The 25,491-nt window shown below is 35.8% G+C and overlaps 2 long non-coding RNA genes across 4 annotated transcripts; one reads left to right on the top strand and one right to left on the bottom strand.

Annotated features, from left to right (window-relative positions):
* Positions 1–442: 442 nt before the first annotated feature.
* LOC120105990 lies at positions 443–867 on the bottom strand. The gene is made up of 2 exons (XR_005508237.1): positions 591–867; positions 443–554 (listed from the first exon to the last, which is right to left on the bottom strand). It is a non-coding gene; the product is annotated as an uncharacterized LOC120105990 (long non-coding RNA).
* Positions 868–20,707: 19,840 nt separating this feature from the next.
* Positions 20,708–24,957, top strand: LOC120105992. 3 transcript variants are annotated; one of them, XR_005508241.1, is made up of 5 exons: positions 20,712–21,062; positions 23,453–23,842; positions 24,031–24,092; positions 24,173–24,284; positions 24,442–24,957. It is a non-coding gene; the product is annotated as an uncharacterized LOC120105992 (long non-coding RNA). The 3 variants fall into 3 exon arrangements; XR_005508242.1 differs by having other exon boundaries at positions 20,733–21,062; positions 23,453–23,597; XR_005508240.1 differs by having other exon boundaries at positions 20,708–21,062; positions 23,453–24,092.
* The last annotated feature ends 534 nt before the right edge of the window (positions 24,958–25,491 follow it).

Genomic DNA, 25,491 nt, shown 5'->3' with positions numbered 1-25,491 from the left:
AGATTAATTCTACATAGAAATTTAATCGGTTAAATGTAAGTAGGAGAAAGCTTTAGTATCAAATGCTCCTCATTTTTTTTTCCCATGATATAATGATTAACCTTTGTCTTATAAAACCTCAAGCCCTTTCAAATAGCCAGATTAACAATGTTAGAATTAGGAATAGGAGATCCATGTTAAAACTTTCCAGATCTAAGTCCAACCAAGTAACCATCAATCCGTTAATACTAAATTTAAGATGCCCAAGATTCTCCCAAGAATTGTCAACAATAGAAAACCCCACTGATGAAAATTACATAGCTACCTTCAGATTATTCATAGAACCAACAACATTCTTCTCTACTAGAAGACTAACCTCAGTCTTCCAATAGTTCTACTTATCAATATAATTTCATCTTATCATAAGAATAAGGTCCAATACCTCCAGATTTGGTTCTTTTTATAGATGATGTAAATCAAACTTCTCTCTCTCATAAATAAAAATCAACGTCTTAATTTTGAATAAGAACATCAAGTTTCTTTGTCAAAATATCAACTACTCTTGATTAATCGATCTATCACAAGATTAGATCATAATAACTCTAATCCACCCCTAGTGGAATATTCATCAAAGTCACTTGACAACCTCAAGTTCTTTCAAATAGAGGGTTGATATTAATTGAAGAAGTACAAGCTTCAGATTTAGGAGGAAATAGGTCTACACCAAAATATTCCAGATCCAAAATCAAAATCGATGATCTATTAATTCTAGTCTCAAGATGTTAAGCATTTCCTTAGCATGACATAAAATTAGAGAACCTAAGATAGTGCAGCGACATCTAAAAATTCAAAATCAAATCAAGTCTTTTGTTATTAAAACTTGCAAATTAAAGGGATAATACTTCTGACCAACTTAGAAAAATAGTTTAGACCACTATGCTTTCGCTGCGCACTCTGATTTAAACCACCATTTTTTTTTTTTGAATTCACTAATAACTTTTTTTTAATCAAAATACTACCTTGTATTTTGAACTAAGGAGATCCAAAATTTTAATTTTCACGTAAAGCCTAGAAAGAAATCTTTAATTCTCGTCCCCTACTTTACCTCAAGCCATCCGTCTAGATCCACCCTCGGGTCAAAATTGATTGAATCTTAATTCTCTTATCAGTTCAACTAGAGGATTCTAAGTCAAACTCCACGTAAAATCAACCAGAAGAATTCTCTCAATGCTCGTCCAAATTAGAAGGCGTTAAATCAATACAAATGAGTAAAACCAACTCAACCATCTCTCCTAAAGTTTTCTTCATCGAGATCTTTAGCATTTATCAAAAATCCTTCATCATAACCATGTAAGCCTCTAAAATACAAGTTCTTTATGCAAATCTAGATTTTATCAGCAACCGCAACAATATTGACAAAAGACCCTAGATCGGCTTAAATCCAACTTTGAATTGAAGTTTTATATACATCACATAGTCTCCGATAGACATGAACAAGATCTATTATTTGGATCCAAAGACAATAATTTAAATTAATAATAATCCACCGAGATGAATACTTTACAATCTCCAATAAAATTATTTCTTCAAGATTGATAATTATTTCTTAATTCTGTCAAAAGAATAAGCTACAAATTTAAGAGAAAAGAGATCTAGGCTAAAACATTCCAAATCCAAGATCAGCTAATGCAAGAACCATCAATCCTAGACTTGGGATGCCAGATTTCTCTCTCTCTCTCTCTCTCTCTCTCTCTCTCTCTCTCTCTCTCAACAGATAGAAGAACCTATTAATAACATGATAATATCCAATCAAAATCAAAAACACTATTCTTTTCTTTGACAACGAAATTCTCCTTAACAAGGAAACCCATCAGAAAATATTTTCCAATCATAGAGTTAATATCGTTGATGTTGCCCAAGGTGACAACCCAAGAGGGGGGGGTGAATTGGATTTTCTAAAAATTATGTTCCCTAATTTTTACTTTGAATTAAATGCAGTGGAATGATAAGATGTTATTTACTTAAGCTCTAGGCAATTACAAGTAAAGTAGTGGAAAATTAAGCTAGAGCAATTATACTATGGCTTTAGGGTGCAATTGATCTAAAATTAACTTATAGTTGTATGATCAATTTTAATCTATGTGTATAGTAAGAATGGAGATGAAGCTAAGCAAATTCTAAACAATCACTTATAACTCTATAGAAAACAAAGCTAGAGATATTACACAATCAAGAATGAATGTAAGGCATGAAAGACAAGAGATAAGGCATCACAAACACAAAGATGTATAGTGGTTCGGTGCACCCCAGCACCTACATCCACTCCCCAAGACCTCTTGGGAATTTTACTATAATCCCTCAGATTACAGCCGGTTGTTTTACAAGCTCACAACCCAACTTGTTGTTTTGCGAGATCACAACGAACTCGGTCGGTTTTCACAGGCTCACTGACTAGAACCAACCGATTGTTTTTCCGGGTTCACAATCAAACCCAGTTGGTTTTCCCAAAGGCTCACCAACCACAACCTTACAACGATTGTTTTCCGGGTTCACAATCAACCCAGTTGGTTTTCCCAAAGGCTCACCAACCACAACCTTACAACGTTGGTTTTCCCTTTGGCTCACCAACAAACCTTAACCCCTTGATTCAATTCCTTGATTGAATCAAGTTACAAGATATTAGAACAAGAGTTTAAATCAAATACAAGCTTCTCAAATAAGCAAATATAGCAAATATAAACAAGTAAAGTAAAGAGAAGAAGCCCTCAAACAAATTTGTAGATGAAGGACCTCGGCTTCTTCTTTACTTGACCCTATTCTGATTTTGCACGGAGTAGAGGATCACCGAGGCAGCACACAGTTGGAGAAGAAGCTTTGGGATTCACTTGGATGCTCTTCTTCTCTCTCTTTTACTTTGAATGGCCCTTTTGTGCTTTTGAAAGATTTCTCTTGTAATCTCTTTGAAATCTCTTTCCTAAATGTTCTCTCCCACTTCCATACCTTCTCCCCTAGCTCTCCTCTTGATTTTATAGCTTTAGATGGCGTGAAAACAAAAATCTAGCCATTAGAGACAAAAATAAAGCCGTTGGAGTCAAGAAAAAACTAGCCGTTATGCTTCCCAGCGTGCTAGAGTCAACTCGGCTGAAGCAGGAGTCGACTCGGCTGAAGCAGGAGTCGACTCGTGAATAGTAGTCTGCCGGCACTGTAGCTGGAAGTCGACTCGAGCACTGTAGCGCTGAAGTTGGAGTCGACTCGAGCACTGTAGCGCTGAAAATCAACTCTCTGTCTTTTTGTCTGTTCTCAGTCGGAGTCGACTCGTAGAGTCCCGGAGTCGACTCGTAGAGTCCCGGAGTCGACTCGAGCACTGTTCCTTGAAACTCCAGAGTGCCAGAGTCAACTCTGAACTTCCAGGAGTCGACTCGAGAACTATTCTTTTGAATCTTTCTTTGAATTTGCTCCTCCAACTTGAATCCTTTGAACTTGAAACTTGGGCCTATAAAGTGTAGCTTTCTTCCAACTTTTCTTGAGAGCTTTTGAGGTCTTCTTGTATTTTTCCAACTTGCTATGTTCCTTGCAAAACAAATTATTTTTCTTCTTGCAACACAAACATTAGTATTTATACTTCAAGATTTTGTGATCATCAAAATCAATCTTTAAATCAATCTTTGGGTCATCAGTCTCCCCCTTTTTGATGATGACAAAACTTGGAGTATATGCAATATAAAATATATTGTGTTCTAGAAGTAATGCATAGCTAAGTTGTTTGAAGTAGAAAATATATATCTTTAAAATATACTTCATGATAATGCTTTAGATTTAATCAACTTAACATAATCAACACATAAAGCATTATGAGCATATACTTAGATATTTCTCCCCCTTTTTGACAACATCAAAAAGATAGTGAAACATTAAGCACAAAGATAAGAATACTCAAATATTTCTTTTTCTTATTGTACTCTGATTTGCATGTCAAATTATTGCAAGAATATGAATCATATAACTCAAGGCAATAATGTTAGAAAAAGATTAATGAGCATAGACCTGAGCCAATTAAGATAATTTCAGAGAAGAACATATCGAATGTGATTCCAAGGATAGTTTTCAAATCAAGTGTAGGTGGAATCTTTCTTAAGTTAATTCAGGAAGTACCACAAATGATATTCAAGGAAAGCACGAATGGAAATCTAACCTCTCTTCAATAATAAGTATGAAAGCTTGTTCATTTAAGATCTTTTGCCCAATATATTAAGTATTTTAGCAACATGAGAGCAATTTAACTAATTTTCAGAGTATAAGAGCAATATATTAAGTATGATTGCAAAGTTCTTTTATGATGTAAAAATATTGTGGCATAAATACCAAAACATGAATTCATGCAATTTATGATATATCTTAGAGCATACATAAAATTCAAAGGTTTGAAGGTTCTTTTAAAGCTCTTTTAAAGACATTATTCCTTTAAAAAGAAGCACATTTTGGTACACATAATAATGGATTGGCACGAAATTGAAGTTCTAAAGAACAAGCCAATAAGAACTCATTAGTGAATTCCAAAAAGAGATTTTCTAAGAGATACTCAAGAAAATTCAACACATTATTCTCCCCCTTTTTCATTAAATTAGAGGCTCTTAAGATCAACTATTTGAATTGCAATTTGGTTCATGATTGATGCATAAGATATATTAACCAAATAACAAGCCTCAAGGTTCCTTCTGAAATTTTCTTTCTCCCCCTTAATTGATCGTTCCATTTAAGAGTTTAGAATTTGAAGATAATGTTCAATAAAATTGTCAATCTCGAAAATATATTTTCTATAAGTTTCAGCATATTTTCATAAGACTCAAGGTTTGAGATAAGACAACCTTTATAGAACTCATCTTAAGATATAAGCATGTCACGCAATATAAGGAGGTTCATCAAAATCAATCCATAAAATATTCAAGATATTCATCAAATGGATGTAGCCTTTTGCATTTAGATTGAATGTCTAAAGCTCCCCCTCAAAAGATGCATTCTTCTTTAATCATTCTTTTCTTTATTGAATTTCAGATTTTGATGATAAGCATGAATAGAACTGAAATTCTATGATATCGAGAATGTAGAGTGATCTAGAATTATTCAAAATTTGTAGCAATTACTCTTTCTAATCCTTCAAGAACAAGTTATGCTTTCTCTTAATCTTTGAGAAAATGTATAGAAATATTAATTAGAAAATGATTCATTTGAAGCTCAATTTCTCTCAAAAGCATTTACATTTTCTTTCTTTTAAGAATTATTTGAGTGAGCTGAAATATTTCTAGCTTTAAGATTATTCACTCTTTTTTTTAAAAAAATATATATATATATTTTGATGGAAGTCTTTAAGAATGTAGGAGAGAAAAACATATAGATGATCATTAAAGTATATATATTTATAGAACTCAATTTCTTAATCATAGTTTTTTTTTTGGCAATGTATACATGAAGCACAATAAATTTTTTCAATATCAAAATAAAATCATATATTTAAAAATATTTGTTTGCAATCAAGATCATCGAAAGACACATCATTTAGACCAATATTAGTACACTTTAAAGATAAGAAATGATATGTTTCAGATGCGTATCGGGGCAAGCAATCAAGGCATCAGAATTATTCTATTTTTCTTAAACTGTAGTTTTATCTAGAAATTCATATTGAGTTTAAGCTTTTATACAAAATCAGATTCTGAATTTCATAAGAATTCTCAAGGAGGCTTTCAAAGTTGTAATTTGAGATATGTATTTTCCACATTGTAACTCATCTTGAATTATTACGATTGAAAACACATATTTCAAATATATTAGAGCATATTCAGAATCTTTGTATTTAATGTTGAGTTTTGGTACGAATTAGAACATTATATACCAAATTTAGGCAAGTTGAAGAATAAAATAAAATCCATTCATTTTGCCTAAATAGAGATATCCTTCTCTTCTCCTTTTTACAAATTTATTCAACTTTCAGATTTTAAAGATGATTGTGAACGAGAAATCTGAAATTTCTTTTCAATAATACCAAAAAAAAATTTATGTAGTATTTCAAACATTCAATCAAATTGTCCAAGCATGGAGCATTACAAAATATTGAGAACCCATAATTCAAGACATCATGCCACATGCAAAATATATTATATGTTAAGTCATGCATTAAAATATTAAGAACAAGCATGTCAATGATCAAAATCAATTATTTTCAAATAAACTCCCCATATTTAAATATAATCTTGCACTGATTTCATCCTTAAAGTGTGTTTTCAAGTGATTAAAAATTTGACTTGATTCTTCTTATATACTTTCATTTACTTTGTCTTTCATTTTTACTTTCTTATGCTTTATACTCTATTTGCTCCCTATCCGGTGGAGTTGGAAGGGGCACGAGGTACTACCACTAGCCTCCCTTTTGTGCCGTCCCTAATATACCCTACACCGAATAGTTGGGTCAAATAGTGCCGGGTACTACCACTAGCCTCCCCATTGGCACCATCCCTATGATGAGCAATATAGAAAGGTTAAAATGTTCACTTCAAACTCTCCCTGTTTAAGTGTAATTAATTACGGATTTTATCCCTTCCAAAAGAATGCTCACACAAGTCTCACAAATGTGCCGAATATATTATGCTTGTTTTGCTTTTCCTTAAGATTGGAGTATTTGCCTTTACTTTAGATTTTACTTCTCTTGAATAATATCCATTATCTTTTCTTTATCTCTCTTTCTTTTTGTTATTCTCAAGTAATTTACTTGAAAGAGCAGAATAAAGAAATAATCAAATGTATCATATAGAGGTATATCATGCAAACAACATTTTCATTATGCTCAAGAATTCATAGCTTCTCACAAGTCATTTTAAATCAAAGTTTTAAGCATATACTTGTGTATTTCATGGTTATGATATAGCTAAAGAAATATTTTAGTTTGAGCAAACCATGAAACAATTTCCAAAAGCATAAGTCAATTAATACATATATGGACATGATATCAAAAGATTAATAATTAAAAATTTTAATCATGCCATAATAAGATTTAAAGTTATTGACTTTGCTCAGCTAATTTATGAGAGAGGTATCTAAAATTACCAATACATTCTGCATTCTTCAAGTCAAATACCTACTAGATTTCTTATGTGTAAACTTTTGGCTGAAGAAGGTCCTCTCTCTTGTTTGCATGTGAATGTATATTGTACCTTACGTGGAGGTGTCCTTCAAGTTGAAATCTCTCATTTTCTTGCTCAAGGATCCTGCATTATTAACAAACTTCTTTTCTTTCTTGAAAGAAGGTCATTAGTTTCTTCAAGATACAAAACATTCATCCAACATATTTTTAACTAGATGACTCAATATAAGATATGACAATAGTTGAATGTTGAGTCACTTTACTCAAGAGATTGCCTAAATATAAGCAAGCACATATCACTTGAACTAAAGAGATAGTTTCATTAACCAAGATGGTTCAAGGACAAGCATGTGAGGCAATAGAATGATTCATCAAGATCAAATCAATTTTTTATTTTTAAAATCAATTTAGCTTAGATTCTATTTGCTTAAGATAATTATCAATAAGGCATGCTAGCTAAGTTTTGATCAAATTGCCTTAAACAATTATTTCTATCAAAATTCAGATTATGATTCATTTGTTATCAATAAAATATGATTCATTAGAGTTAGATTGAAGTCTTGCACAAGGACACATAATGAGCATACAATCTGGTCTACTAGCTGTATGATAAAATAATTATTTTATCATGCTTCAATACAGCTTTAAAACAATAAATCTACTTTGCTCATCCTTTTCAAATTCTACAAGATGGGGTCATAGACATACCTTCTTCATGCCAATCTTCTATAAGAGTTTTCTTGTGGACTAACTTTGGTCAATGAAGATCCCCTTCCTTGTTTATCTTAATTTGGAGTTCGAGAAAAAATGACAATTCATTCATTACACATATTTCAAACTTACTTTGCATGAACTTAGTAAAATCTCCATATAAATCTTCATTAGTAGAACCAAAAATGATGCCATCAATGTATGCTTTGAGCAAGCAAGATATCACAAATTCTTCCTTTTAATGTATAGATTTATCATTATTACTTTTTATCAAAAAGTTACTCAAGCTTTTATATATCATGCTTTTGATGCTTGTTCCAAATCACATATTGCTTTATCATATTTGTAATGAGTATTTTCAAATAAGGTGGTTATTTTACATAGATCTTTTTTAATGAAATAACCACATAGGAGTGCATTCTACACATTCATTTGACAGAATATAAAGTTCATAAAGCAAGCAAATGATAATGGTGATCTTTACTTCTAATCATGCAAGAATTTCATCAAGATCTATTTCATCTTTTCTTGATTTAGTCTTTTAATAGTTATCAATTTTTCTTCATTAAGTGCATTTCTGAAAAACTCAATTTGGTTCTAATTATTAACAAGTTTTCAGATTGTTATATGTAAAAGATTATCCATATACATATATAATTTGATTTTAGTATCTTGATAATAAATCATTAGTCTCTCATAAAGAATAAAATGAATTGATATTTTTACAACTAGAATCTTTTCATTGAATGTTCTATATGCATTGCTTGATGATATCCAAAGATAGAAATATCTTTATCAGATTTGGCATTATTTTCAAAAGATCATATCAAGCATAACATATACTACTGAAAAATATGAAAGATATGCAATAGATCATTTTTTTTATTATTTTATTTTTCAGAAGATCAAATGGAGTTTTCATCAAAAAAATAGATCTAATAGAAACCATATATATGACAGGCAATGATGATAGCTTTTAACAAAAAATTATTTAAGTAGATGACTATCATACAACATTGCCTTTTTCATTTCTTCAAGGATTCTATTAATCCTATTTTACTTATGGTGTTCTTGGTGCAGAAACAATTATATTCAATATTATTTTCTGTGCACAGCTTAATACAAAATTGGTTTCAAAACTATGCCATGATACTTCTTTATTTTCATAATTTGCAAACCTTTTTCATTTGAACCCTTTTTGTGAATTTGTGCCAATGTAGAAAATATTTCAATTTGAGTGCCAAGAACAAAACTAATGTAAGCTTTTGAAAACTTAGTAATGGAAACAACATCTTTAGATTTAGAAATTGATTTTTGTTTGTTTCCTTAGTTAACATGCATAGTAAACTTTGACCTTTCAGAAGATAATCTAAGTAAGCCAATGGCACGGTCTTTTGAGATTAAGTACATACTAGCATGAGTTGATTTTATATGCCAAAGATGGTTTCTTTAATCTTGGTATTCATAGTGCATATATTCAAAGGCATACTAAGTACACATTTTCATATCTATGATCGATAAACAATAATGCCATGGATCAAAACTCTCAATCAAGCATATAGAGAATTCATAGAGTTATTCTTAATAAATTGATTAATCATTTAGCAACTTATCCAATAGTGAGTAAAGCATACTATAAAATGAAGTGATTTGATTATATTTCCAAAAGTATTTTCTATATCACAAAATTGATCAATACTTGCAATTCATTTTTTAATCAAATACTAAAGCAAAAATAATGATGAGATGCAAGGGTTACTGATTTCATTATTATTATTTTTAATTACTTTTCATAAGTATATTTTAAGTTTCATTTTTTTGACGTGTGTCTAGAACACCCATTTGTATGAAAGTTCTATTTGTTCCATGGGTATCTTGGCACACCTACATCTACATCCTCATATTTTCATTTTGGGTACCTAAGCTTGCTTGGGTCCTTGAGAGTTAGGACATATAGTTTCTTTTGGAACCCAAATTTGTTTAATTGTAATAACTTTACCACTTGATTTAATTATGTTAGAACGATAGGTAAAGTTATTATGCCCATTCTTTTCATGTTTGAAATAAGTTATCTTATTTAATGGTTTGCTTGGTGAATTGATAACCTTTTTCTCTAGAGATTTATTGTTAAGTAAAGGAGTCAAGCCAAGTTTTGATTTATCATAAGCAACATATTGGCTTTCAAACATCATTTTTAATCTTTCTGAACTTACAGTGAATTTATTAATAAAAGATTTTAATTGGTTAATTTCTTTACTTAAGTTTTGATTTTCTTTAATTAAACTCTGATTTTTTTGAATCAATTGTTCTAAATTTAACCTTAAGCTTTCATTTTCAGAATTTAGTTTATCTTGTATTTCATCACTAGAATTTCTTTCTTTTGAAATTTTTAGATTTATTTTCTTAAGATTTTTATTCTTCATAGCTAATTTTCTACATTCACCATACAAATCATGAAAAGCATTTAATAATTCATCATAAGGAAATTCTTCGTGAAAATCATTTGATGTAAAGGTAGATTCAGATTTTACCTTATCTTCTTGTGCCATGAAGCACAAGTTAGTTACCTCTTGTTGTTCTTTGGAGCTAATATCATCATTGTTGCTCCTAGCTTTCATTTTCTTGTTTGACTCTTCCTTGGTCAAGGCTTTCTTCCTTTTTATCTCTTTCTTTCTTTCATCTAGCTTCCTCTTCTTCTTTGTCTTTAGGAAGCTTTTGAATTTTTTTGTTGTTCTTTCTTCCTCGAGTCGACTTGGGTTTACTTGGAGTCGACTCGACTGACTTGAGAGTCGACTCGAGATCTTCGGGAGACGTCTCGCTCTCAGAGGCCTAAAAGATGATTCTCTGTCTTTTGAACTGTTCTGCCTCGGAGTCGACTCGGGCCTTGTTGGAGTCGACTCGGCTAACTTGGGAGTCGACTCTGAAATACTTGGAGTCGACTCGTTCACAGGATCTCCAAGACTGAGTCTCTGCCTTTCAGACTATTTTTCTCTAGGAGTCGACTCGGACAAACTGGGAGTCGACTCGGCTAATGTGGAAGATTCTGCAGTCTCATTGTTAGTATGCAATTGAAGCACATGTGAGCTAATCTGAGATTTATCATAAATATTTCTTAAAGTATCCCAGATTTCTTTAGCAGATAAGCATGCAGAAATCTTATGAAATATAGATTCATGGATAGCACAATATAGAATGTTCATAGCATTAGCATTCAATTGTGCTAAGTCTTTTTCATTGACAGCTTGAGAGAGTGTGTGAGGGCCATTTATAATGATATTCCATATTTTATAGTTTTGTGATTGAACAAAAATTTTCATTCTAGCTTTCCATTGAATATAGTAAGTTCCATCAAAAGGTGGAGGTCTGTTTATGGAAAGTTCCTAGGCAAATAATGTATTATGTGGGGTTGTCATAATCTTTAGCTCTAGTCGGTTAAGACTATAATTAATAGAAGAGCACCTGCTCTGTTACCACTTGTTGCCCAAGGTGACAACCCAAGAGGGGGGGTGAATTGGGTTTTCTAAAAATTATGTTCCCTAATTTTTACTTTGAATTAAATACAGTGGAATGATAAGATGTTATTTACTTAAGCTCTAGGCAATTACAAGTAAAGTAGTGAAAAATTAAGCTAGAGCAATTATACTATGGCTTTAGGGTGCAATTGATCTAAAATTAACTTATAGTTGTATGATCAATTTTAATCTATGTGTATAGTAAGAATGGAGATGAAGCTAAGCAAATTCTAAACAATCACTTATAACTCTATAGAAAACAAAGCTAGAGATATTACACAATCAAGAATGAATGTAAGGCATGAAAGACAAGAGATAAGGCATCACAAACACAAAGATGTATAGTGGTTCGGTGCACCCCAGCACCTACATCCACTCCCCAAGACCTCTTGAGAATTTTACTATAATCCCTCAGATTACAGCCGGTTGTTTTACAAGCTCACAACCCAACTTGTTGTTTTGCGAGATCACAACGAACTCGGTCGGTTTTCACAGGCTCACCGACTAGAACCAACCGATTGTTTTTCCGGGTTCACAATCAAACCCAGTTGGTTTTCCCAAAGGCTCACCAACCACAACCTTACAACGATTGTTTTCCGGGTTCACAATCAACCCAGTTGGTTTTCCCAAAGGCTCACCAACCACAACCTTACAACGTTGGTTTTTCCTTTGGCTCACCAACAAACCTTAACCCCTTGATTCAATCCCTTGATTGAATCAAGTTACAAGATATTAGAACAAGAGTTTAAATCAAATACAAGCTTCTCAAATAAGCAAATATAGCAAATATAAACAAGTAAAGTAAAGAGAAGAAGCCCTCAAACAAATTTGTAGATGAAGGACCTCGGCTTCTTCTTTACTTGACCCTCTTCTGATTTTGGAGTAGAGGATCACCGAGGCAGCACGCAGTTGGAGAAGAAGCTTTGGAATTCACTTGGATGCTCTTCTTCTCTCTCTTTTACTTTGAATGGCCCTTTTGTGCTTTTGGAAGATTTCTCTTGTAATCTCTTTGAAATCTCTTTCCTAAATGTTCTCTCCCACTTCCATACCTTCTCCCCTAGCTCTCCTCTTGATTTTATAGCTTTAGATGGCGTGGAAACAAAAATCTAGCCGTTAGAAACAAAAATAGAGCCGTTGGAGTCAAGAAAAAACTAGCTGTTATGCCTCCCAGCGTGCTAGAGTCGACTCGGCTGAAGCAGGAGTCGACTCGGCTGAAGCAGGAGTCGACTCGGCTGAAATAGGAGTCGACTCGTGAATAGTAGTCTGCCGGCACTGTAGCTGGGAGTCGACTCGAGCACTGTAGCGCTGAAGTTGGAGTCGACTCGAGCACTGTAGCGCTGAAAATCAACTCTCTGTCTTTTTGTCTGTTCTCAGTCGGAGTCGACTCGTAGAGTCCCGGAGTCGACTCGTAGAGTCCCGGAGTCGACTCGAGCACTGTTCCTTGAAACTCCAGAGTGCCAGAGTCGACTTTGAACTTCCAGGAGTCGACTCGAGGACTATTCTTTTGAATCTTTCTTTGAATTTGCTCCTCCAACTTGAATCCTTTGAACTTGAAACTTGGGCCTATAAAGTGTAGCTTTCTTCCAACTTTTCTTGAGAGCTTTTGAGGTCTTCTTGTATTTTTCCAACTTGCTATGTTCCTTGCAAAACAAATTATTTTTCTTCTTGCAACACAAACATTAGTATTTATACTTCAAGATTTTGTGATCATCAAAATCAATCTTTAAATCAATCTTTGGGTCATCAGTTGATCATCTTAAAATAATTTAAACAACCAGTATTCTCATAATTTACTAAATTACTTCCAATCAAAATCCCAATCTATATTGTAATTTGAAAAGATCTAAAATTTCAAATTCTCGGTAAAGCCAAAGAATAATTCTAGAATTTTATCCCAAATATATTCTCCATCTACACAGGAGTTTCATACATGATCCACATACAGTTTTCAATCCTCAAAAAATATTTTAATCAAGCACTGTAAAAAGGTTTCATAGCCCAAATCTTAAACAACTTTATATAAATGGATCTTAATTTGCCTCTAAAAAAATTATCTTCAAAATTAAGCAAAATCATAGTATACCTCCATATCAATTTTTGAGTTTACAAGTTCACTTAAATAATAAATAATCACAATGCATGATAATATTCCATGACTAATACTCTTTCACTTAATTTAGTCAAAATCCAATTAATAATATCTTGGAATACAAATTACTCCATCAAGAAAACTCTCAAAATAGTCTATTCATAATTTGGCTATAAACACAGTTAGCTAGCATTTTGATTTCAGTATCACAAAATTCAGATAAGATAGCACAAATTTACCACTAACAAAAGTAAACAAAGATATTGGTCTTCTTGCCCCATCTCTCAAGCTTTCCGACAAATTCTTAGAATCCTAAAAGCTAAGCTCTGATATGACTAATCATGATTCCCAAGTAATCTTAAACCTAAGCTCTGATACCACTTAAGTTGTCACGCCCCCGTCCCGAGATCGCGGGCTGGGGGGTCGCGCCAACCGCCGCACACCCGTAGGAAACTCTCCCCACGAGCATGCAAGGCATCTAAACCAAACACCTCAATTATGAAATTCCAAAATAATTTAACAGAATAAATTGAAATCTTATTCCATTGACTAACTCAAGTCATAATGTCTCACAAGTCTAAATATGCAGCGGAATAATCATTTACCAACATGCAGAAACCTAGTTCTTAAAATAATAAAAGTCCACCAATCATAATAAATGTCCATAATAACAAATCAACTTAAATAACCCTAATCTAAGATAACTTGTGCCACAATCCTTCTAGTCGCTCTCCCAATTTGAATCCCCAATAGACTAGTTCTCGAAATCTGTAAAACAACAAGAGATGGTATAATGAGCTAGACAGCCCAGTAAGTAATGAACACTCTAGCTAGATAAATCAAGCAATAATATATGAAAAATAAATAAATATGCAGTTCCAAAGTATAAGTCAAATATTTCTTAAATTCAAAAGATTCTTTTCGCGGTTTTAGGATTCTTTCACATATTCAATTTATCATGTCGATCCTGGACTATGACCACATGTTCCCTGTGGCAGGGTCATCAACACCGACTAATCTTCTTGCGGTGAGTCCTTCAGGACAGTCAATTGCCAACGTATCTGCCCCCATTGGCGGGGTCCTCAACATAGCCAGGTCGATAGTTCAGCTTGTTCTCTATTTCATATTTCAGTTATATATAAAAAAACATACAATGTCAAAACCAAATGTCGTTCATATCTTAATTTCTTTCAATTTATCAGATTCAACTCAACAGCCAGGAACTATGACCACATGTTCCTGTGGTAGGGTCATATCACCGACTATTCTTCTTGCGGTACCAATGTATTAGCCCCCATTGGCAGGGTCCTCAACATAGCCCGACTGCAAGTCTGAATCTATTTCAAGTCATAATCTTTTCTTATATTATGTTTAGTGTTCCAAGCCAAAAGATACAATGTCAGAGCAATTAAACACAATTCAAATCAGAAGCAAATACATTCAATCATAATCATATAATATTCTAAAATACACATATAATCCATGCATCAAACTCGAAATCATGAATAATTCGATTCGTGAAACATATATATAGTTTGCTGATAAATCTAGAAAAGAGGTTACATCACTTACCTTGCGAACGCGATCCACAATAAATCTAATTAATTCCGCAAATCCCTCGCAGAACCTAATATTCAAAAACCATTTTCTTCTTTTAAAATTCATCACAATATATATATACAAAGACTTAAATTTTTAATATCCTCCCATGGGTGGCCCTGCAAGAAGTGCCTAGCACCCCGAGTGCGGGTTCATACCCGTAAACCACCCCCCTCTCTTATTCATTTTTTTTCTTTTTCTTCTTTTCTTTTTCTTTTTCCTTCTTTTTTTTTTCTCTCCTTTCTTCTTTTCTCTCCCGACTCCCCCCTCTTCTCCTTCGGTGAAACAGGGGGTCCCGTGACCCCCCCTTCTTCTTCTTCTTCCCTCTCGGTCGGACTCCGGGGCAACCATGGTGGCCGGCCCCGACGACGGCAGGAGGCGGCGGAGCAAGCCCGACCACCCCCGGTAGCGAACACGCCGACGGCTAAAGCATACAGCCGAAGCAGAGCATCCCGTTTTGGGCCAAAATCCGGCGATCGGCCGGCTCAAAACCCCCATACACCATGGCTAATCACCAAGAGAGGAAGAGGAGAAGGCCTTACCTCAGCCCCGACGCAGGTCCGACGACTTTCCTTTCCGGCGGCAATGAAGGAAAAAGGGTCATCCGTGTTCTCGGCTCTCCCTCTTCCTCTCTCTCAGGAAACGCGAAGAAGACCCTCCCCCTTTCTTCCTTGGGTGTGGCGGTCTCCTTCGGTGGACTCAAAGGAGAAGGAGAAGGAGCCCTAAAACAGGGGCTCCTTCTTCTTCGGGATGGATCCCTCCATCCTGTTGCCTCACGTGCGCCGCACGTGAGGCCAAAACTTGGGACTGGGCCAGTCAAGTGGACCGGGCCCAGTTCCAGGGTCTCACAAGTAGAGTGACATTGGTGCTGGCGATCCTCAGCTCGATACCGATATGCCTACTATCGAACACCATCATGCCGTTGGTGCCTCTGAGGTCCCTGGAGTAGCTATTCGGAAACTTCATCTAGGGTAGGAGGGAGGGCAGAGGTGGCATCCACTTGGTATTGTCGACTGGTGAGGTTTGGTGGATTGGGTGTGCACTTATTGGCGGTGAGGTGAAAGATTCTAGCGGTGAGACTTGCAGCCAAGTATATCCTGGAATTGGACATGGAGGAGTCTATCAGCCATGTGCTTCTCAGTTGCCCTTGAGCAGTGCAAGTTTGGAGAAGGGCATCATTTCCCATACCACGGTCCATGGGGTCGGCTGAGGAGCTTTTATGCCATCTGAGGGAGGCCTTGAGGAGACCAAGTTCTGCTGAGTGGGGTATCACTTGTGCTTACTTGGCTTATCACATCTGGCTGGAAAGAAATACTCATTTTTTTGAAGGTAGGAGGACATCCCGAGGGCTATGGTGGATAGAGCTCTTCTACATACTGCAGAGATCATCAACACCACCATGGCAATTTCTTTCAGGATGGCTAGGAACATCTGGGACTCCCACTTTACTGCGACAGTGCCCGAATTTATGCTTCTCTTAGGAGCCCCCACCCTCTAGCCATCTCAAGGTGAATTTCGACGACAGCATGTCAACAGATGGAGACAGAGGAGGTATAGATTTTGTGATCAGATATCATAATTTCAGACTGATTGCTGCGGGAGGGCATCGCACGGCGGAGCTCAGGGTAGCTTGGGAGAGCATCACCTTCGCGAGGCATATTCTAGGGACTGATAACATTTTCCTAGAAGGAGACTCAGTGACGGTGGTTGAGTGGATTCAGGATGAGGAGTAGAGGGATGATGACCACCCACTGCTCAAGGATATCCACAAGATAGCGAGAGACTGTGACTCATTTCAGATTGCTCATGTGTATCGGAAGGCAAACAGGGCTGCAGACAGGGTCACCTCCTTTGCTACTCATCACTCAAAAGAGGTCCTTTGGGCATGCTGTGTTGCTCCCCTCCACCCTTAGTCCATCTCCTTTTCCTCGACTCTGTTGGTTGTACTCATACTAAAGCAGTGTGAGCAGTCGTTGTACCAAAAAAAAGTATTTTTTTATTTTTTGAGATGGCATGTATGGAGGATGGGAGTCCCAATCCTAGCAGAAGCCCAATCTGCCTTCATGGAGGATGAGTGTCCCGACCCCAATAGAAGTTTCGTGTTTTTTTTTTATTTGAGATGGCATTTGTATGTGATGGAAGGTTGGTTCTGGAAGATCGAAAAAATAGGAATGAGAGGTTGCATGGCTAATTTATTTAAATTTTTTTAATTAGATTAAATTGTAAGTATATTATGAAATACTAAGGACTTGTTTGGTTTGTAAAAAGAATTTTTTTGCATACTTGATTGACCATTGAAAAGTTGCACATTCCAAAGTAACTTATGTTTGGTTGAGCATTTATTTTCTTAAGAAAGTTACATAAAATATTTGTTATGCCCTTAATAAAGAAAAATACCTTACCACATTCTATCTAGAAGCTTAAGAGCATTTTTGAAAAAAATAACTCCAATTCCTAGCTGGTGGAAAAGTGACTTTTTTATGTCCCACATGAATTTTTCTTTCCAATGAAATATAAAAATGTATTCCCATGGAAAGCTACTTTTCTAACTCTCCTTTGAAAATTCTAATGAAACATGAGGCATGTCTCTATTTTTTGTTGACAATACTTTCCTTTGTCTTCCTATGAACCAAATGAGTTCTAAAGGTAACATTAGGGAGATAAAAAAAAGTTGCCGACATAGTTTCTAACACCGAGAATGCTCAGGAACCTCTGATTAGGATCCATATGCCCCTCCTTTCTCTTCCTCCTCCTAGGCCTCTTTTTAGGATTGGCTAGCATTAATATTATTTTATTGCTGATATTTTCATTTATGCAGGCTAAACATGCCTTCAAAATTTATTTCTCATTTATCGATAGAGAACGTAAGAATATTCTATGAATTTCTACCTAGCATTTTATCATAAACTGCGGCAAAGTCTAATTTCCTAATATTTTTTAGAAATATGGTTAAATTAATGTCGTGGATGCTAGAATTTCTTGTAGCATGATCACTAGAAATTTTTGTTGACATTAACCAGTGATTGGTGTGGCTGACAATGTGGTATAAATTACTTAGATAGATGATTTCATGGCCCATTGATGATGATGTGGCATTCTTTTTCTTATTGACACTGCTGTCAACATATAGGTGATGATAATGGCATAACAGCTAAAAAATTTTATTTTGATGATGCAGCATATGGGTGATGACACAGCATATAAGTGATGATATAGCATATAGCACATGCCTAGTGGGTCTTTTAGTCTAAAATATTCAGTAGCTGAGTATCACATCATCACCTATATACCATATCATATCCTATATAACACATCATCACCCTTATACTATGAATTATATTTTAGGTCCTCTAAGTTTCGCAAATATATTTATCTGGTCCTTATAATCTAAAAATCTCTAATTAGAAGGAGGAAGGCAGCATGATTGCAATCTCGAGTGGGAGAAGTTGACAATAGGCTTGAGCAGCGAGTTTAACGATGAATGAAGGGCAAGGACCCAATGGAAAAGGTTGGGGTGGAGTGGGCGTAGCACTATGATGAAGGCGAAACAGAAGGAGGATGTCTGCATGAGGAGGAAGCAAAGGGCTTGGATCGTCATGAGGGTGGGGAGCTCGATCATTGTCGAGGGTAAAGGAGGAGGTGGGGGAGGGGGGGATGGGGGGTTGGGTCATCTCGAGGATAAAGGAGGAGGAGGACGAGAAGGAGGGGGAGGATGAGGGGGCTGGATGTTGACGATAGGGAAGAGGCCTAGGAGGTGGAAGAAGGAGGGGCATATGGATCCTAATCAGAGGTTTTCGAGCATTCTCCGTGTTAGAAACTATGGCTAGAATTGGCTAGAAAGGCCACATTAAATCACACTTAAAATTTGAAGAACCTAATTAGAGATTTTTAAACTTAGAGGAAGATAAATATAATTTATGATATATGGATGATACGGTGGTGTATGAGTGATGATGTGGTACTCAACTTTTGGGCAGAAAATTCTACTACAACACGTGCGATGTGTTGTATCATCACCCATATGATACATCGCCTATATACCACATCATCAAAATAAAAAATTTTCATCTATTATGCCATAACATCACCCATATGCTAACAGTGGTGCTAACAAGAATATAATGGCACATCATCACCAATTGGCTACATAATTATCTAAGTAGTTTATGCCACGTAATCGGCCATGTAATCATCAGTAAATGCAAGTAGAGATTTCTGGTAGGAGAGTGGCTGGAATCGGGGGAAGGATGATAATAAAATATTGGCAAAATAGTAGGGACCAAATTTGAGCTCTTTGAAGTTTGGGACTTATTAAAAATCTGACCTAAACTTTGAGGACTAACACCATAATTTATCCTATAAATTAATAGAATATGCTATATATTGATTGTTACTATACTAATTATGATCAATACATTTTAAGATATAGATAGATTATTCACTAGGTTTTAATGATTAGGTCATAGTAAAAAAATAGTATCTAGTATTAAAACTGTTCATTTTTTCACCCACTTGATGTCTAGATAAGAGATCACAAAAATACATAATTTTTAATTCTCGAGCATTTGTTGTAGTGTATTTCACAATGAATGATTTGAATTTTTAATATGAATGGTCTATTATTGATTTTCAATTAGTTATGCTTTTCCAAAGATTTAACACAAAATACATAGTCAATTTATGTAGATGCACTTATGGTTCCTAGTTAGTTTGTTTAATGTTAACAAACTGTTAATGGGATATTAACACGTCATTGGCCTACTAACATTTATCTAAAACTAATCATTCATTTCTTACTAAAATTCTATGTTGCATAAAGCATTCGAGCGTACTATCTTTGATAAAACTTTCTTTACAAACATGAGTTATAATAAATTTGATTGCTCGATTACTTTATATTGATTTTTTGTGTTTATTATACAAAGCCCCGTTGGTAATGGTTAATTTTATTGACTTTTTTTTATATTAACTTTGTTAAGAGATAATGCTAATAATTAATTCATAATGTTCTAAATATCAAATTAATTGAATGATTTTGTTATGTTCTAGGTGTACCTTATTATAGTCGTTATATATATATATGTGTGTGTGTGTGTACGTACATACGTACGTACCTACATATTGGGACTTCCAAATTGATGAATCACCACATTCATAATAATTTACCACGTCCAAAGCATTTATAGATCTATTTCAAATATTGTATATGCTGATTGCCTAGGAATCACTACAGTAAAAGTGTGAAAAGCCGACGCTTAAATGCCGACGCTAAGGGAAAGCGTCGGCATTTCCTGCTCCCGCGCCAACCTTTTCCGACGCTCTTGGGGAGCGTGGGAAATTTGAAGCATTGGACGACGCTTAAACGCGTCGTCGTAGACTTGAGGCTAAAACGACGCTTATAAGCGTCGCCAAGGCCCCCTTAATACGCAGCGCCCGACCCCAAGCCCGCATTCTTGCCCTAGCTACTCCCGATACCCCTTGCCTTCGTCTCCGGCGCTGCCCTTGCCTTCGTCTCCGGCGCTGCCCCCATCTCCCTCCTCTCCGGCGGCTGAAAGCCACGAATCGGACTTCCTTGACGCCAACGGCCACGTTCCAGAAGGCCTACCTCCTCTCCGGCGTCGACCGACCGACCCCAACGCGCGCTCCGCCCGAGGTAGTTTCTCCTACTCCATTCTCTCCCTCCGTCTCGCTTGTTCTCCTCCTTCTCCTCCTTCCTCAACACGCTCCTTCTCCTCTTCTTTTGTATAAGCCTTGATCGAGCTTATTTAAGTGTTATTTTCTCTCGAGAGCTCTTTTCCGATCTGGTGCCCTGCTATCGGAACCCTTTCGCTTTAACGCACCGCTCTCCTCCTCGGCTAGGGCTCCGGCGATCCGGAGATCTCCGTCTCGATCTCCGCCGGCGTCTCCCTCGTCGGGTCCCCGTTCCTTCTACCGATCGGATATCGGCTTGCTGTCTTAATCGCCGGCTTGATCGCTAGCTTGCCGTCGGAGAAAAGCTCGTCGGCGGGCGATCGAGGTCGCGCTCCTCTACTTCCTGGTAAATTGACTTCGTCTTCTAGTTCTATCTTTCTATCTCGTTCGGGGTGAATTCTTGATGCTTTCAATCTCATATTTTCGTTTGCTCTCTTCGCTTGCATTCTCTTCCTGTTCTCTGTCACTTTCTCTCTTCCTGAGGAATGCTCTGTTAATCAGAGCTTCTCACTCCTCTTCTCAGCACAGAGAATGGGTTGGGGGATCTTCTGTAATTGATCTTTTGAGGCCCTGCTATTGGAGCATTGGGATCTCTATGTGCGTTGATAGTTCTAATCTCAGGGGCTTCTCCCCCCGTTTTGCACCAATCAGTAATTCTATCTGTTTCCTTCTCTCTCCCTCTCTCCGGTTTTTTTTGTTTCTGTTTTTAACCCTTTGGAGTTATAGTAGTTGTTATTTGGAGAATATGTCTTTGCGAACTTTTCTATTGATTGATGATGGATTAATTTTTATCTTGGCTTCGTTTCTGCATTTTGAAAAAAAACGAGAAATATTTATTTCATGTGTTTACAGTTTGTTGCTTGTGTTATGCTTTGTTTTCGTAATTTACCGTGGTGACATGCTAGTGTTACTGCTGTAATCATAGTGGTAAGTGGAAACGTACTAGTGTTACTACTATTGTTGGAGTAGTAACATCAAGTATAATTAATATTATTACTATATGTTGCTAAAACAGCGGTGGCTTTATATGCTTGTCTTCTATAATTTTGGATCAAAAGAATAAAATTGTGATGATCTTTGAGTATTATGTCCTAAATAGAAATCATACGTTAATTATTACCATTGTATTTTTGAATCATGTTGTATAGATAGTTTATTGAGAAGTGAAGGTTTAATTAATAATTGAAATACATATAGGTTATTCTATAAATTTTGTCCCCTTTTTTTTTGTCTGGGCAGTCGCCTAATCGCTTGTATTGCCTAGGCTATAGGATGGTCCATCGCCTAGGGTTGCCGAGGCTTTTTGACAAATACGGATAGTTCTTACTTGGTGCTTTCCGAATTCAAAAGCTATTTTAAAATGCAGATAACATTATCAGCATTCTCGTTATGTGGTTGGATGGTTGCTTGTTCTGTAGGTTCATTGGCACTTAGTGCTTGAATTAGGAAGGGTTGTATGACTTATGCTTGGTTATCATAGGGGTTCGAGTTAAGTTTCATGTAATTGGTTAATGGATCACCTAGTTGCCTGAGAGCTGCAACCATGATCTTTCAACTTTTTTCCAACTATCCAGGGTTGAATTTATAGAACATATACTTGCATGATAAGATTGGATTTTTTTTTGCTTGTGTAAAAGACCTGTAAATTTCTCATGGAATCGTTCTACCATTCATACATGGCTCAGGCTTTCGATAAGCAGGTCCAGATCGTTCAAAGAAGGAGACATGGTGCCTATGATCCGAAGACCTATTGTCGTCGCTCGACGCTCGCATGGAAAATGGGATCCTAAGTGGGATTTCTTTTATGGAAGCATGAAAATGAAATCTATGACCCATCTCTCTCTTATTTGCCACTGGTCTTGGACTGTTATATATCAGCTTATAATGTGGTCTAAATTTTGCTTGTTCTGGCTCTCATTAAGATCAGTAGATATTGTAAAATTATATTACTTGGTTTTGACCTTCTAAAGGCTTCGACTTTTTTTTTTTTTGTTTTTTAAATAATTCATAGCATTGGTAAAGCGTAATGTCTAGAGTTGTCATTATAGCAAATCTGCTCTCTTAAGAGCATGCTGCCTGGGTTTGTATTCAAGATTGCAATACTTGGCATATTCAATTGAAGGTGTTGCAAAGTATACATAATTATATATGGATGAAATTATAGTTTATCATTTTTGAAGCTTGGTCTTTTCTTGAATTTATCAGATGCATATGTGTGCCCAATGTGATTTTGGAAATGTAAAATGCCCATCTATATCAGAAAGTATCCAATTCCTGATCTATAGAGAAAGCAACGGATGCTGGAATTACAATTAATAAAATGCATAAGTGGTTCTTCCTCCTTTATTCTCATTCATTAAGATAAAGTTAAACCTAAAATTTACTATTTTTTTATCATATATCATTGAGTTAAATAAGTTTCCCTAAACTTGATTGTTCAGATGGATATAACCTGATTTTTTTTTGTTAGTTATGCAAAAGATCTAAATATCTCTGTATGAGATGCAATCCGAAACCACCTGATTTTGCTTTATGTTGACCTTGAAATGCCGATGACATCAATGTGTTTGCAGTCTTTTTCAGCCTGCTTGTTTTAGTTCTAATGTACAAATCTTTTGGTAATGTGTAGGAAAATAATAGATTGCATGATCATTAGTAACAGCTTTTTTAATTCAATTTGCTGTCACATTACATGTAAAATCTTAGGCTGCTGAAAAGTTGATACTGCACATACAGGTTACTGGTATTAGTGAAAAAACTGCCAGCAGCTTTTTGGGCACCTGAGAGTCAAGAAATTGCATAGAAAGCACCAGCAGCTTTGGAGCACAAGCTTGCAAAAGGAGATTTTTGGAGCAAGAACTTGCTGAAGAAGAAATTTAAGGTTTAACACCCATTTATAATTTACTATGATTAAATCTTGATGCTGCATGTATTTACTTATTGATGCAAAGCTAGTTTATATATGAAAACTTAACACTCTTTTTTGAGTGAGAGAAATTCTCCAGATTTTTGAGTGGCTGAAAAGATGAGTGTTTCTTATGGGAATAACTTTGAGGTGCCGTCCCTATTCCGGGTTTTGTGAATGTATACTTTTTCTCCAGATTTTTGGTTCTCTGCCATAACATGGTATGACTTTTAACAATGTGCGGTGAAATTCTTACAAATTCTAGCTTTTAAAGGTTATGTTTTCCTCTTTGGAGTTTCAGTTAATTTTCGGCCATTGCAGCAATTTCAATGAATATTTTTTTATTCTTTTTCCTCCCTTCTGGGATCTGTGCATGTCAGACTGATTCATTTTTTTTTTTCCAAAGCAGAGCTTTCTATATCAGTTGTGCAAAGGAGTTGCCCATTGTCATAGCCATGGTGTGCTTCACAGGTTGTATTCTCATCTCGATTCGGTTTCCAAATATGTCAAGCAGGAATTATCTGCTATATGATGTTATACCATGAAAACAGGGATTTGAAACCTCAAAATCTTTTGGTTGACAAAGAGAAAGGCATCTTGAAGATTGCTGATCTTGGGCTAGGAAGAACCTTTACCATCCCTCTTAAGAGCTACACCCACGAGGTCTTGCATTATCAGCCTTTATAACTTTTTCTTATCAAGAAATCAACTTCAACCTAGTTTTGATATTTTTCTTAGCTGCGTTGGCTGACTATGATACATTTGTTTACTTATGCTTGTTAGTTGGTCTCTGCTGAATTAGATTCTTTTTTGTTTGTAGATTGTCACACTTTGGTATAGAGCTCCTGAGGTTCTGCTGGGAACCACACACTACTCAACTGGAGTTGATATGTGGTCAGTTGGATGAATATTTGGATGAATATGTGGTCAACATCTCCCCGGAATCATCGTCTGTCGGGGAGTCAATTTGCTCTCTTCATTTTGCTGCAAGGGTTAATTCATGTGAGATTGGGATTCCCGTCGCCAGACCTAGATGCGTCCTTCAGACTCGCGCTTGAGCTATGGTTAAGCAACCTGGCAACTACTGTGCATCCTCTTGCTCCATATGATTACCCGTTGCTGCAGCCGTTATGGCATATTTAATGACTATTAGGCTTCTAACATTGTCTGTCTGTAACCAATACCAAGGAAATGAAATCAATGTTGTGTTGTTGTTGAATTTGTAGAGGGAAGGCATTATGTTGATTGTGGTAATATTCGTATCAAAATTCCTTCTCACTGACGTTATCTCTCTTATAATTGAATCAAATTTTTACATGAACGATTCCAAAATCAATTCAGCTGGAATGGATGAACAGCTTTTCTTTTCTTTCCTTGCAGTCTTTGATCTCCAATGCAGCTATATGGAACTTAAAAAATGGGCATTTATGAACTAATGTATACAGGTTCTGAAAAAGAAGCCAAAGAAGGGCTCAAAGAATTTTGTATACAGGTTTAACATTTGTTTCTACGAATTTGTAAAAAAAAAAAATGCTATTGCCGACGCTTAAAAGCGTCGGCAATAACTCTCCCGGCACAGGTATACCGAAGCACAAAAGTATCGGTAATACAAGAACTACCGACGCTTAAAAGCGTCGGTAATAGACCGACGCATAAAAGCGTCGGAAATAACTCTCCCGGCACAGGTACACCGAAGCACAGAAGCATCGGTAATACAAGAACTACCGACGCTTAAAAGCGTCGGTAATAGACCGACGCATAAAAGCGTCGGAAATAACTCTCCCGGCACAGGTACACCGAAGGACAAAAGCATCGGTAATGCAAGAACTACCGACGCTTAAAAGCGTCGGTAATAGACCGACGCATAAAA

This window comes from Phoenix dactylifera, unplaced genomic scaffold (assembly GCF_009389715.1).
Source record: "Phoenix dactylifera cultivar Barhee BC4 unplaced genomic scaffold, palm_55x_up_171113_PBpolish2nd_filt_p 000415F, whole genome shotgun sequence".
In the NCBI taxonomy this organism is placed as follows: Eukaryota; Viridiplantae; Streptophyta; class Magnoliopsida; order Arecales; family Arecaceae; genus Phoenix; species Phoenix dactylifera.
This window is presented reverse-complemented; position numbering and strand designations above follow the sequence as displayed.